We start from the raw sequence: 16,698 nt of genomic DNA on the forward strand, positions 1-16,698 counted from the left end.
CAGGCTAGAACTCAAGACTACTTGGAATGAGACAATCCACAAGATGGAATCTTTGGAGAAAATGAGTCTGGATTCTAGAAAGATTATTATAGACATGTAGTGTGAAGGAGAAAAGATACAGGAGAAGAAGAGGATGTGGTTGTTTATGGCCTATTCTTTTATTCGGCTATGTTTTGAATGCTTCAGGAACATGGTTGGAAGGGTAGAGAATCAATATGTTTTGGGAATTTCTTTGTTATTAAAGTAGATTTTAATAATATCATTTGAACATATCAATTGAAATACATCTCAACCTCTAGTTTTTTTTTTTGCAGGAGATTCCTCTTGTAATCAGAAGTCTCATTGGGCATGACATGTGGGTGTTTGCATTATGTAAGAAGCTTAAGGATCGTTGGTACCAGGTAGGTTATAAGAATAGGACATGATCATTGTAGTTCAACAACATAGTTCTAGAATCTATTATTCCATGTTGAATGAAATCAAATTTTTAAATGTGTTGTGATTGACGTAGCTTATTTACTTTCATATATAGGTAGCTAAAGGAGAATTTCCAATTGTTGCAGCCAGTGGGTGAGTGTTTAAGCCTCAAATATTTTTGTGCCTATACGGATTGTATTTGTCTATGATCTGAGGCTTCCCTTCTTGTGTAGAGAGGAGAACATAGCATACAACTAACTTGATCCTGATTGCCCGGGGTTGATTTTGAAAGCACTATGTGAGATTTGGGTTGAGGTATAAAACATATTTGCATTTTTATTTTGGTGGTATCATCAAAATGCAATGATTCCATTCGTCATATCTTGTGACCAAGTTTAAAGAAAGGCATGAATTTGCTAGTATTTTACCTTTAGTGTACTTTTGGTACTTTTGGTGATAATATATATTTTTAAATAAAATTGCATTTTTCCTAGGTAAAATTGTTCTTGGTTGCCTCATGATCAACATCGCAGTTTTGTTGTAGTGCTTCCAAAATAGTTCATAGATAACAAGATCTCTGTTTTTGTAGTCAAAAAAATCATTAGGTGCTTGTTTGGTGGTGCCAATACTTGCAAACCATTACATATATATCCATGTTTTTTCAGATTCTCTTTAGTTTCATATTTTTCTTACATTTAATCTTTCTGAGAACAACTGATTAATGTGACCATTATCTTTTGGTCTTTCATACATGACAACAAGAGGACATTCAACTTCATATCTATAGTTCTATTAAGAATGGAGTTCAGATCTCAGCGTTTTGTAATGAGCAGATCGAGGGGGATTCACATGGAACTTCCTACTAGTAAAGTTGTAGATATTATGGAGTCTTTGATGTTGCATTCTTGTTTATAGATTGTTGTGATTCTCATGATTTGAAGGCCATCTTAGCCTTATTATGAGTTCATTTGTTACAATTTTAGAACTTATACCCTAAGCCTTAATTGTTATAAGGTGGAGATTCTGGAAATAGATTGCACAAAAGAAACAAAATTTTAAGTACGTGGGTGCCTACTTTGTTGAGTGGGACCATAGGTAGGATCATGACAAGTGGTATTAAAGAGCCATAGCTCTAGGGCTTATTGTGCCAAACCTATCTTTCTTCTTCTTTTTGGTTCATTCCAGGTCTTTTATTCGAGTATTTACTATTTTTATAATTGATGTGTTCATCATGTTGTATTCTTTATTTGATTTGTTTAGGAAGTTGTGATAAATTGATTCTAATACTTATATGTTGGATTGATTTTAAGGTATGAGAATGATTCCATTATTAGTCACCATTTATGTAGGGAGATTCAGAAGATTGAAGTAAAAAATAAGACTAGGGTAAATGTCATTTTTCCTTGCGAGTGGGAAACCATAGCAACCAATTTTGATGAATTTCAAGCTGTAGTGGTAAGTAATTTAGTATACAGACATCTTATCCTGTTCACAATTTTTATGATATCCATTGCAATCATAAATTTAAAGGTTTATATTGTGACTAATTGTTGTGTTATATAATATATTTCATTGCATGAAGAATAACAAAATTAAAATGATAAATAAGTAAGTCGCTTCATAATGTTGAAGCCATTTTTTGGCATGCCATATGTAACCTCAGATGTTAATTCTTTGTTGCAACTATTTGTAAGACACTTGGTAATGAATAATTCTAACAACTAGGATAGCAGATCTCTGCTTGGGTTGAGTTTAGTAGTGAATGCATTTATTCAAGCCATCTCCCTCGTCCTTTATGTCCCACGACACTCACTGCCCTGAGCTGGCCCTGACTAGCCTGCCAACACTATCATAAGGCCTAAGGTGCCCTTAATGATGAAGTCTAGGCCTGATTTCAGACCTTTTAATCCATCTTTTGGAGGAGCTAGAAACTAAAAAGTCCTCTATCTAATAGCAAAGGCTATTAGATAGAGGACTTTTAGTTTCTAGCTCCTCCAAAAGATAGATCAAAAGGTCTGAAATCAGGCATAGACTGCATCATTGAGGTCACCTTAGGCCTTATGATAGTGTTGGAAAGCTAGTCAGAGCCAGCTCATGGTAGTGAGTGTTGTGGGACATAAAGGACGAGGGAGATGGCTTGAATAAATGTATTCACTACTAAACTCAACCCAAGAAGAGATCTTCTATCCTAGCTGTTAGAAGTATTCATTACCAAGTGTCTTACAAATAGTTGCAATAAAGCATTAACATCTAAGGTTACATATGGCATGCCAAAAAATGCTTTCAACCACAAGGTTGAGCAAATCGCAGGTAAATCTTTCAAGATATTATGGACATGAGTCTTGGTGCCATTTTAGCGAAATCACATGCATACAATTGTCTTCTATTCAAAAGTACACCTTCAGGAAGAAACTCTACCTTTTGGCTTATGTTTGTGTGATGTGGATTCTAATCGACAAATTTCACCCCAAGAAGAACCAGTCCAAGGAATGGAAAAAACTTTGCAAAACCTTAAACTGTGAGTAGAGAAGCATGTTGCTTCAGTTGATGCTTCTATTTATTTACAGGAAAATCCATGAATGACCTTGCTAAAGCATCCATGCAAAATTCCTGACAATGTTACATACTACAAGCCTTCTTTTACATTAATCTTTTTACTTGGAAAGATTTCAATTAGAAATTAGTTCTATTATATGATTCAAGGTACATGAAATCTCTTTGCTTCTCACTGTGGTTTTAATTCTGCATAAATATAAATTAGTTCCATTATATGATTCAAGGTACATGCAATCTCTTTGCTTCTCACTGTGGTTTTAATTCTGCATAAATATTCCAGGATGTTTTACTATGGCTAGTCCAAGAATTTGTCTTTGTCCACCACAAAGAGCTCCTAAAAGCTGACCACTTTTACTATGTACAAAACATGCATTGATATATAGAACATTTCAGTGGCTAGAATAAGTGATGGACGCCAGTTTAAATGTAACTTGAAATCTCCACATCATTATTTCAGTATTAGATATTCTTTGGAAAAAATATAGAAGTATTTTTACCTCTAATACAAGTGTTGGAGAGTTGACATTCAGCCATGGAAACTTCACTTGAAAAATATTTTCATTATTTCTCTTATACAAGTTATTCATATGATATCAAATTTCACGATATGTATTGTAATATACTCAAATTTCCACTTTGCAAATGCCTCGGATTTAACACATTCGTTGATTCAACAATTTATTGAGGATACTAATTTTTTCTCTAACACTTTCGAAAAAGGAGCAAGAGTAGTTGTTGGAGAGGAAAAACAGGGTTTCGTTTTGGCCAAGATGAATCCCCTACTTGGTTGAATCATGAATGAAAGCTTATGAATCTCGGGGAGATTATTTTTTATTTGGGTATGTCCTTTGATAAATAGTTTTTCAGCTGTAGATTATTGGAGATGGATGATAGAAAAGTTTTAAAAAAGAAAAATTCAAGCTTGGAGTAATATTGACCCACTGCCTTCCAAGAAGATTGTAATTGTTGATAAATTTCTAGCAGTGGGTCAGATTGTTTTTGTCTTTTTCTCTTCTCAAGTAACCTATAAAATGTTGGAATACATACTCCAAAAAATTCTTTCTTTTCTTCTTCTCAAGTAGCCTATAAAATGTTTGAACAGGTACTTCAAAAAAATTATTGGGCAAGTAAGGTGGGGTAAAAAAGATTGATACGGTGTCTCTAAGTTTTTTGCAATTTCACATTACCAACTGATCTAGGGGGATTGGAAATCCCCAACATTAGTAAACACATGATCTACATTGTCCTTTCGATTTGTGTAACATCTCTACAAAATTTCCATTTTTTGGGATTCTGTTAGACGTTGATATACTTTGTGCCTGTAAAGATTTCCAATGTTCTGGGACATTTATGTGTGTAATTTTCTTTTTAAATTTAACCTCCTTGCTACATGCTTTAGAAGATATATAGAAACTCAAATTTTGATTGTATTTCACTTTCCATATTATTCACTTTCTCATTGGCTTCCACACTCCCACTTCTATCGACATTCCTTTGCACTTCTCGGTGCAATTGCTAGTTTTAAAATCAATGCCTATATATGCAATTTCAAGGACTACCATAACTCTCACATAATTATTTAAAGGGTTCTAGCTCAATGGAAGAGCATCTCCTTTATAAGCAGGAGGTTGGTGGTTCGATTCCACTATGTCCTAATATGAATTAATCAATGATATTGTAGTTTATTTTTAATTAAATACTTTTAATATTGGTTTATTTCAATGGCGAGATATTTTCTAGATTCATTATTTTATTGTCTCTAATGAGACAAAAGTGATGTTCTATTATCATTGAATGTAATTTTTTATTCTCTTCAGAGAGACAATAGTTAGGATCAAAGATATTGCCTCTTTAAAGACAATATGTCTTTAATCCCAACTATTGTCTCTAGAGAGACAAAAATGAAATTGTCTCTCCAGAGACAAAAATGCTTTTGTTATATATTGTCTTTATAAAGACAATATTTTAAGACAATTTGTTTTGAGACACCCGCTTAAAGACAATATTTCAGACAATACATAAGTTTTCTTTTGTCTCAAGTTAAGATAATTTACCTGAAAATTGTCTTAAACACCCCCCCCCCCGCCAAACCCCCCCGTGTTGTACTGTAATTATCTATTTATGTGTAAATATGAATCAATATACTTGTAAATATTATAATATTAACATATATGTTCTATATTCTTTGAATCATTGTAATATCAACAACATAATGATACATTATATACAACTTTAGCACTCATCATGTTAAGATCTAATTAATTCAATTTTATATTAACAATACATTATAAATTATGTGTAGAGTTTATCTTTTTAACATTTGTCTTCAGTTATATTTATAAAATATTAACTTCACATTCACGTAATAAGTTTAACCATTTAAATATAAATTTAACCATTTACCTCTTGTTTTTATGCTATTTTTCATATTATGTGTAGTTTTTATCATGGTTTATTTTTCATGTCCTTTTATTCTCTGATTTAAATAGTCTTTATGTTTGGAAATGGGATGATATAATTCTAAATATTTAGAGTAGGTAGAGAAAACTAGTGTGAGCTAGGGTTTTGAACAGGGGGCGAAAACAGCGAACCGATAATGATGGAAAGGCTTGGAGGAGGGAGCTCCACGCCCTCCTACAGTAATGTGGTTTCAAACAGAAACATAGAGGTGAGTCTGAGCAATTTCCAAAAACCAACTGAGGTAGAGATAAAATCAATGGAAACTCACAAATAGGGAGGTAGAAATTCCCATGATAAGGAAGGGACCCACCAGGAAGCTAGGTGGGAAACAAATCCTGGTGACAATAGTCAAAGAACTAAGAAAAACTCTGCGAAGGGGCCCTGGAAGCCCAAAGCTAACATTAAACCCAGGGTGGTTTTAAATGATCCTGTGCTACAGGTGCACAGAGAACATATGGCGACTTATTCAGTCATTTGCAAGTTTATGGGCATAGGGCCCACAGAGAAAGAACTGTATACATGGATAAGAAACAACTGGAAACTGAAGGGGCCAATAGAACTACATCTTTGCTCCAAGGGGTTATTCACAGTGGTTTTCACTAACCTGGAAGACAAAGACAGAGTCTTCGAAGGAGGACCATACTTCTATGCTTCTGCAGGGCTATACATGCGACCTTGGGTGATGAACTTTGTTCTGAATCCAGAAATGTTCACATCAGTCCCAGTATGGATAAGATTATACTCCTTACCTTTAGACTACTGGCTGAAGGACTCGTTAAAAGCTATAGGTAACAAATTAGGGCATTTCATAAAGATATCAGAGGCGACTCTGCGAGGAAAATATACTTCCTTTGCCTGCATATGTGTAGAAATGGCTTATTAGGGGCACTCCCAGATGAAATCATTCTGGAAGTTTATGATGAGGAATGGGTCTAGGCAGTTGACTATGAACACATCCCTTTCAGATGCAATAAATGTCATGAGCATGGGCATCTCTTTAAAGAATATCCACTCAACAAAAGGGAGGAACCCCCAAGACCCAACAAAGGAAAAGACCCCGAGGGTTTTACCAAAGTGGGAGGTAGAGGAAAAGGGTGGGGGGGGAGTCCCAAAAGAAACCTAGTGAAAGAAAGATACCAAGTCATAATAGTTTCAAGATTTTAGAAGAGGAAGGAGGAGAAAATTGATTTCACAAGAACATAGAGGTCTATCATACAAAAATGGAAAAAGAGGACAACATGGAAATCATACAGGAGAAAAATGGACAAAAGGAGGACACACTGAGCATCATGGAACCTAGAAGGGACCAAGAGATGACCCCAAGCGAAGGAGGAATGGAAGACCAAGACCTACGGGAGATCCTTGAGAGGGAGAACCTTGAACTAGAAAAGTTCCTAGAGCAGGGAAACAACACAGTAATAGACTCTCTACCACAAGAGGAGTATGATAGAGTACAACAGTTATTCCTCCGTGTCAGGCGGAAAGAGTCGATTGTGCGGACACAACCAACCTCCCTAGGAGCCTAAGACTCTCTAGTGACAAACAAGACAAACAAGATCTATCCTTCTCTAAACATGCATTATGATATGAGATATCAAGTGTTTTGTTCTTACCTTTGTCCAAACGCTGTTGTAGAAGTCCAAGCTTTGTTGATCTGGATGAGCTCCTCCTTTTCTCCAAAACTTGTAATCACCAACAGTCAAACAATTAATAGCACCTGATTATAACATAAAACAAAGCATATTCAACATGTAGACCAAGGAGCACATGAAATAACTCATAAACAACAAGTTATTGAGAAGAATGGACTCATTTGCATTAATAGGTAACAAAAAGAACAAATACAACCTGAGCCTTGGTGTTGTGCAAGTCCTTCCCAGGGTCCGTCAAGAGTTCTCCTTTACTTTGACAAAGCACACCCACTTCCCAATAGAACAAGCAAAGATGGCAATCTCTCCTCACAAGCTTCTAAATGGGAGTCCTAATTCCTGCAGCATTTACCCTTAGAAAATGTATAGCTTCAACCTCTCCTCCTTCTGGCCCAATGCCTGTATTTATAGTGCTCAAGAGGAGGTTAATCAGGTCCACCATCAATGGGATAATCCCCTCTTTGGGTGGGATAGCTCCCTTATTGATGGGATAAGTTCCTCTTTGATAGGAGTGCATGAACCACCTGGAGGCGCCCAATACACGTCGAACAACCTTCTAGAATGCTCTAGAAATGACCACAAGTAACTTTTTAAAGATGAAACTTGCGCATTCTAACCTTTACAGGGGGACGCACCTATCCCTTTACATACAGAGCGTCTTTGGACGCAGCTTTTGTGAACATTGGGAGCGTCCCCGCGGGTAAGGTTGAGAGAACCTGCGTCCCCAGAGATAAATACATTTATACAAGACTTTCTCTCTTTTTAGGAGTTTGACATGGAGAGCAGAGGCATAAGACTTGCCTAAGAGGGTAGCATGACTGTTGATTGAGCCATACTAACTGTAAATAGTCATGGTGACATTTTTTAGTGTAACAGATTGCCCCCTAAAGTGTGAAGCCTGGAATAGATTAGGGTTTGTAATATCTAGGAAGGGTGAAGTGCTTTATCATTTCAAGGATTATCCCGTGGAGAGCCTGGTCAGAACCTGCAATTTTCAACACAAAATACATGTATAAGATTATATCATCACTGAGGTAGGCATTCCCATACTCAGATTAAAACTTTAACTAACAGACTAACTACTCTGATACAGGAACGATCTTGCAGTACATCATAATCATAGACTTTTGTAGACACAGTATGGGCGCAACCATCTGTTTATGATTAGTCTACTTAGATAATGAATACAAAACTCCTCGCAGCTTGGATGGTGGAAACTAGATCCAGGGTCTTCATTTCTACTTCCCGAATTGGTACGATTCTAGCCATGCGAATAAATGAGTTGATGTCGAACATGGTAGAAACCACTTGATTACCAGTCGATGATGTAAACTGTTAACAAGCGTGAGAGAGACCACCAGTAATGTCAATGGTTCTCAAAGTACCCAGTACAATCCATGAGATGTGAATGAATGAGTTGATGTCGAACATTTCACGGAATCCTTCGATCGAAAGTCAATGATGTAAACTGACGTCAAAGGCGAGAAACCTACCACTGATGCATGCAGACTTCAAGGTACTGACGATTTCTAAGTCATCTCTCTAGATAATGTGCTGATGTCGATAGAAAGCGACTCGTTGCAAGGAAGCCCGCAACACGAAATCATTGTTCAAGTTGAAGAAATGTTGCTGTAAGGACTGACTCAGGGATGGTCAAATGGATGACAAGTATTTTGCAGATGAAAGTTTTGCTTGCAGACCTCTTGAACACATAACGACACGACAGATGGCTTGGTGACGAATAACTCAAAGTTAATCCCCGGAACCCGGTTAAAGACTTTCAAAGTGGTTTGATCAACTGTGAGGTAAAAGATTTCCCAACCCAGGTGAATGAAAAGTGTCGTGTTCAAGAGTGGTAATAAAGTTTCTTTTGAGACAAAAGGTAACAAACAAGTTCATTCTTCTCTCTTTTCCCCCACCATTTAAGCATAATACCTCTTTAGGTAAAGTCCATTTCTGGGTTTACCCAAAGAGTCTCCATCAAAATCAACCAGCTCATAAGCCCCTTTTGCTAGCTTTCGCTTTACAATGTAGGGTCCATGCCACATAGGAACGAATTTTCCAGCACCTAGCTTATCGTTAGCTTGATCATATAATAGCACTAGGTCTCCCTCCGAAAAACTTCGAGGGTTTACATTTCTATCATACTGAGCTTTCATTCGTTTCGCGTGAGTCTCGATTGCCAATGTAGCGTCACGTCGAGTCTCATCTAATTTAGCTAAGTACAATAAACGTTTCTCCTCTTCGGAAGTAGCTGGAAGTAATTCGACAGCCATTTGAAGTGATGGGATTTCGCATTCAATGGGTAACACAGCTTCCAAGCCATAAACTAGCTGGAAAGGAGTGAACCCTGTTGAATTCTTCACTGAAGTTCGGTATGCCCATAGCGCTGAAAATAACATGTTGTGCCAATTCGACCGATGAACACCAATGGTTCGTCGGATCATGATAACCAGAACTTTGTTGATAGACTCAACCAAACCGTTGGCTTGCGGATAATAAGGAGTAGAGCTATCGTGGCGCAAACCAAGCTGGCTTGTAAGCTCAGTCATCATGATGTTTCGAAAATGGCTCCCATGGTCAGTAATGATTGCTTGTGGGACACCAAACCTAGTTATGATATGATTGAATACGAAAACTGCAGCTGTTTTGCCGCTTGCGTCGAATGTAGGCATCGCCTCGGCCCACTTAGTAAAATAATCAACCGCGAGGATGATATACGCATGCCCCCCGGCCGAGTGAGGGTTACAAGTAATAAAGTCGATACCCCATTTGGCGAATGGACCAACGGCAATTATAGGGTGGAGAGGAGCAGGTGGAGCGCGCATCTTGCGATCAAACACTTGACAGTTGTGGCACTTCCTGACGGCAATGATACAATCTTTAAACATAGACGGCCAGAAATAGCCAGCGCGCAACACCTTCTGGGCGGTGGCATACCCAGACATATGACCGCCACATGCTCCAGAGTGACAATCATTCAAGACCTTCTCAGCCTCTTCGTGAGTTAAACAACGTCGAAAAACTAAGTCTGCCCCCCGGCGATAAAGTGTATCTCCAATAATTCTGTATTGCTGGGATTGAAACCGAATTTTTCGACGTTCTGCTTTGGAAGCTTCAGGCCGAAAGGTTTGGGTTTGGAGATAGATGATTATATCCCCGTACCACGGATCTACAGTACTGATAAGAAACAAAGATTCGTCCGGAATGGACTCTTCTGCCACAGTCTCTGTGTCAGCACTCGGGAAATCACACATTAATTCCGCAAAAACTAAGGATTTCTTAGACTTGGACTTCTCGAACTCCAAGTCGAACTCTTGTAGGATAACAATCCATTTAGAGTACTTGCCCCCTAGCAGTTGTTTTGTCAAAATATAAATCATAGGGTTGCAATCCGAAATAACTGTAGTTTTACGGAGAAGAATGTAGTGACGGAAACGCTGGACAGCTTGAACGGCTGCCAGGGCCAATTTCTCCACATGCGAATATTTTAACTCAGTGGGATTTAAGGTCCGACTAAGATAATATATCACATGTTCCGCTCCGAATTCATCTTCTTGAACTAACACCATTCCAATGGTGGAATGCGAAGCTGCGAGGTATAAGAAGTAATCCTGGTTGTAGTTGGGAGGATGCAACAACGGTGCATGGGTCAACGCGTGTTTAAGTGCATCAAAAGATTGTTGAGCAATCTCGTCCCAAAAGAATTGTGCGTTCTGTTTCAACAACCGTGTAAAACCTTTAGTGACCTCGGCGTAGTTTGGGATGAATCGGCGTAAAAAGTTCGCTTTCCCTTGCAAACTTTGGAGTTGGCGCAAACTCGAAGGAGGAGGCAAGTTGATGATAGCCTCGACTTTCGAGGGATCGACGCGAATGCCGGCTTTTGAAACAACAAATCCCAGCAATCGACCCGTTTCTATACAGAAAACACACTTGTGGGGATTCAACCGAATTCGATAATGCCTACACCTCATAAAGATTGCTCGTAGGTGGACAAGGTGATCAGCTCGATGTAAAGAATGAGCAGGCAAATCATCGAGATACGGTTGCACAATGTGCTTGATGTCATGAAATGCATAAGACATTGCCCGTTGAAAAGTGGCCCCGGCATTCTTAAGCCCAAAAGGTAATTTGCAATAAGCAAATGTACCCCATGGACAAATGAATGCCGTTTTTGGTTGGTCGGCAGGTAGAATATTGATTTGATTGTAGCCCGAAAAACCATCCATAAAGGAAAACATTTCACTTCCGGCACAATCATCAATAATTTGATCGATATAAGGCGTAGGATAGTTGTCTTTTGGACAAGCTCGATTTATATCCCTATAATCGATACAGATTCTTATTGTTCCTTGTTTCTTGTTGACCGGAACAATATTCGATACCCAATCCGTTAACGAGATCGGATATATGAAACCTGCTTTCAACAGCTTTTCGACTTCTGCTTTAATCGCAGCCGCTTTTCGAGGGTGAATCTGACGCAACCGTTGCCGGATGGGTTTAGCATCTGGGTAGGTCTTTATTTCATGAACAACAATGGCAGGATCGATTCCCGGCATTTCCTCGTAAGACCAGGCAAACACATCGCGGAATTCTTGGAATAGGGCCTTGTAAGTTTGGATTTCTTTTTCTGTACAAGCGGCACCTATATGAATGTTTTCCTCAATTCCGGGCTTCACTGAAATATCAATGGGAATAGTACGAGAAATATTCCCTAAATTCAACTCTGAATCAGAATGTTTCGTTGGATCCTGAGCGTTTTTGACATATTCAGCGGTAAAGATAGATGAAAAATCATTTTCAAAAGCATCACTCTTAGGTAAAAACGAAGATCTGTGATGGAGATCCTCCCATGGTAGATCGTCTACACTTAGGATTTCGCGAAGTTGTTCGTCAGATGACACGACTTCGGGAAACGCTATCCGTTCTAAGGGTGAGGTGAAAAGTGACTCTTCACTGACCACATTCATTTGGTCGACCTCGGTCGAATGAAAGTCGGTAAAAGACATGAGAGCTTCATAAGCAATTTCATATGGACTCAAGGGCATAGCATTACCGAATGAGTCTACCTCAGAGTCAGATGGGACGAACCAAGGGTCATCATAAATAATGTTTTCTGATGTAATCATATGAATTGTTGCAAATGAAGGATCTACGCTGAGTGGAGGGAGAGGAAAAGTTCCCAGTAAACCGGAATCTTTAACTAAACCTACACCAACGTCCCTATAAGGGATTTTCGTCTTACCGACATGCTGGATACTCTCTGAAGAGGCTGGGTCGGATGAAAAGTATGTCAGCTGATCAATAGTCACGATCTTACCGTTATGTGGAAACTTGATTATTCTGAAGACCGATGAAACGACCGCTGTCATAGCATATGACCAACTTCGACCCAAAAGAAGGTTGTAGTCTAGAGGGGCATCAACCACTTCCACATCCAGACTAACGGTTTTACCTTCTACCCCTATAGGCAATTCTTGTAGAATACCAAACGGACGGAACCCACGGCCATCAAAGGCCTTAAGGATGGTGGGGGATTGGTTCAACGAAGGAGAACCAAGGGATCTCCAACATTGAATCGACATAATACACGTAGAAGCTCCCTCATCAATCACAGTCCGATGAATAGGCCTGTTTTTGACTATCACTGGAATTTGGAAAGCCATTTGATGGGGGAGACGCGGTGTACTATTTTCTAGATCGAAGATCATTAGATTCGGATCCTGAACATCAACAGCTCCGATAGCCGACAAAAGCAATTTTCGTTGTGCTGGGCATGATTGCAGCACTTCTAACGCCGACATTGCTGAGGGTGAAACAGCTAAGTCCTCAACAATGTTGTAATTCTGGGCCGCTCTCGCATGTGGATTGAAAGTAGACCTTCGAAGTACACCCTTGGCGGGCGGTTTAATTACTAAGTCTGGGTTAGGTTTTTCGATCTGTAGTGGATCGGAACCAGGAGCTGAGGTTGATGGATTAGAATGAGAAGATTCTGCTTCCTTACCATCAACAGGATTCTTACTACCATAATCTTGCGATCGAGTCGCAATCCTCACATGAGACATCATCAAAATGGGTTCTTCACTGGCATTCAAAGAAGAACCTATCTTATTCTCCTGCTCCGGAAATGGATTTTTTAACACAGCAGGAGTGGGAGAACCTTTGACTATTTTCACAACCTCGGCCCGATGAGGGCAATCTCTCGTAAAATGATCCTCTTCACAAATAAGACAAGGATATCGAGGTTTGCGCTTTTCGTCATTGGTTTCCGACTTTTCTGTTTTCTCATTCGGAGCCTTGTCTGCTTTAGCCTTCTTCTTTCCTTTCTTCTTTCCACCGTTTTTTGATTTGGCCGTAGATGACTCTACAGCGTGAATATCGGCGGTAAGTTCAGGAGAAGACTCTCCTATCGGAGAATCAGGCAAAGTGATAATTGGAGTAGTTGAAGCCTTGGAAGACTTCTTCTTGCTCTTTGTATTCACGATACCAATCATACCATCAGCGGCATGAGATCCCGAAGGAGCAGCAGTGATTTGATTCGACTTTGGAAGATCCAGAATCTTCTCGTGTAACGTACCCGACTGAGTGTAAACTAAGTCAAGGTATTGTGCCTGAGCAATGACTTGCTCCTCAGTAACTACTCCGGCCTTAGCTACATCTTCAGTAATCTTCGGTAATAATGATTTGACAAACCATTCAGCTAAGATTTGGTCCGGGATAAAAACTTTCACTAGCCTTCTTCGACGTCTCCACTCATGAATGTGATCAGAAATATACGTGGACGTCGATTGTTTTAGTGAAGTTAATAACTCCGTGCCGTTATCGTATCTGACCGGCAACTGAAAGTGAGTTAAGAACGAGGTAGCTAACTGGCTAAAGTTGTAAAAAGAGGCCCGTGGTAGCTCAATGTACCACTTGGCCGCGAGACCAATGAGTGTACGTTGGAAAAGACGTAAGCGGATCGAATCATCCGAGATAGAATTTGAAGCACACCAGAGGTGGTAAGTCATCACGTGATTGGACGGATCCTCTCCAGACTTACCTTCAAACTTGGGTATATCACTGGGCAACTTGTTTGGCATTGGCGGCCAGAACTGAAGATATTGAATTGGATCGTTCGTTAGGCGCGTCAAGTCTGGTAAATCCAAAGTTGCGATAAACGGTAACTGCCGGTTAGGATCTCTAAAACTCTGGGTCACAATACCAGCCCCAGGAGGAGGATATCCAGGATAACTAGGAACAGGAGTCGCATTTGGGATATTATATCCTCCTGGAAAACCAGGATTAACCGGACCGTACTGGGGTTGTTGAGGTTGTTGATAAGTGTACCCAGGATACGGTTGATACTGGTAAACCGGTTGTTGGACAGCTTGCCCATGTTGGTACTGTCCCTGGTACGGAGGTTGAACAAATTGAGGTTGAGTAGTAACAACCGTACTTATACCAGGCTGACCTACAGGCATCTGGACCGTGGTTTGAATCGTAGATCCAGACAACGGTAAAGATGTCTGAGGTGTGGTAACAGGGACAGTAGAAACTGGAGCCGTCGATACTCCAGAAGTAAGTATGGTAGATGTAGCGGTAGTTGCAGCAGCCGTTTGAGATGGAGTACTAGGTGCAATTGGCGGCTGAGTAACTACCGAAGTTACAGAAGTTTGAACATTTGGCTGGACAGGTTGCGGTTGCTGGGTTGGACCAGAAACTACGGGTTGTCCAGCTTGAGGAACCATCTGTATACTTGGCTGCAACACCTGTTGACCCTGTGATGGATCCCACACTAACATTCCAGGGTATTGACCCGTAACAGGTTGAGGATACTGAGATCCATAACCGGATTGAGGGTAGGATTGATAATTGTAAGGTGCAGTTCCCATACTTGGAACATATGACTGACCTTGAGGCGGTTGATAACCTTGACTCAAGTATTGACCTTGAGGTTGATAACCTTGAGGTAAATACTGATACTGGGGTTGACCTTGACCTTGAGGTTGGTACCCTTGAGGTTGATAACCTTGGGGTTGATACCCTTGAGGTTGCCATCCTTGAGGTTGCCATCCTTGAGGTTGATATTGATACTGAGGTTGACCCTGGGGTACATATTGAGGCTGGGGTTGACCTTGAGCCGCGTATTGCACCATAGGTACATACTGACTTTGAGATTGCCCCCCAGACACGATTTGTGTACCTTGAGGTTGCCCCCCAGGCGTTAACTGCGGTTGCCCCCCAGGCGGTAATTGGCCACCTTGAGGTTGAGAAACGGGAACTGAACCTGACATCATGTAAATGTCTCCTACACCCAATGGTACATTACCACTGTTTCCAATTAATAACCCATGATCAACGGGTTGAGGAGATGCTCCCGCAAAGGTACCAGAAAGAGATTGATACCCAGTGGGGACAGAAGGACCGCCGTGTAAGAAAGATTCAGGACTTTGAGTAAACACGGACGACTGACCGGACATATTTACAGGAGTATAAATACCTCCAGGTGGAAAAGGAGTACGAGGTGGAGAAAAACCTACCCCTGAGTTGTCTAAATAATTGGTTAACGAAAGGTACCAAGTAGTACTTCTAGGAGGACTGTAAAAGATGGATTCACGCTCCCTTAGATCAATAGTAAGTTGACCTTCAAGGTTAGAGACACCTATATCCTCCTCTGGAGCAAGTTCTTCTATAGCAATCAAACCAGTAGGAAGATTTTCGGTGATAATTCTCTCTATTCTCGGTGAATCTGGAACACTAGAAGTTGGAGTAACAGGTTCAGTTATTTCAGGTTCTTCGCCTGTATCACTAGCAGACGAAAAACTACCAGTAAGTTCAGAAACTGAAACAGCTTCGGGATTATAACCTGTCTCTAAACTTTGGTAATCTGGATGGACTACCAAGGAAGATTCGCCTTCTTCAGGTGAACCTACTCTACTGTCACTAGGAGGAGTTACAAGGACCTTTAACCCTTCGTACTGACCCGGAATATCTTCAGGAGATCCACCCCGCGATTTACGGAGTTTTCTTAACAAATCTATTCCGGTAACAATCTCAGGAGACTTGCCCCGAAGTCTACGGGACTGTCTCGGTAATTCCGCCACAGCTAAAAACTTTTAACTACTACACACGAAAACAAAGTAAAATTTCAAATCAAACCACCTAAAGCCTCTAAAAAACCAAAAAAATTTGAATCACACGCCTAAAGAATCTAGGGCGTCAAACCAAACACAAACAGTAGTCTTCCGGACCAAAAGCGCTAGTTGGTGATGAAGCCCAACCTCACTAGATTCAGTACAGAAATGGCGGGTGGAACAGTTACCCCGGCAACCTGCTTAATGAATAGACTGGACCAAGTTCCTCCACTTTAACCGTCTCGAGTGAAGTGAACCCCCCAGAAAATCCAAGTGAGTATAACCGACGTCTGCTCCAGGTACAGTGGGACCTTCCCTCCACCGTCACCTCGGTAGAATCCTAAAGATAATGGCCACTAAGGTTACCAACCGCAACAAATGCACCTGGGGGAACAGTCTAAACTCCGACAGCACGCAAGGGCAGAGTAGCAAGCTCAATCCCCTTGCCGGCTCCTTGACAATAATCCAAGGTTTACCGACAAGTGACCCCTGGCTCCTCG

Source organism: Pinus tabuliformis, chromosome 5_1 (genome assembly GCF_031772625.1).
Source record: "Pinus tabuliformis cultivar Carrire ecotype Pingquan chromosome 5_1, CPIR1, whole genome shotgun sequence".
Classification (NCBI taxonomy): Eukaryota; Viridiplantae; Streptophyta; class Pinopsida; order Pinales; family Pinaceae; genus Pinus; species Pinus tabuliformis.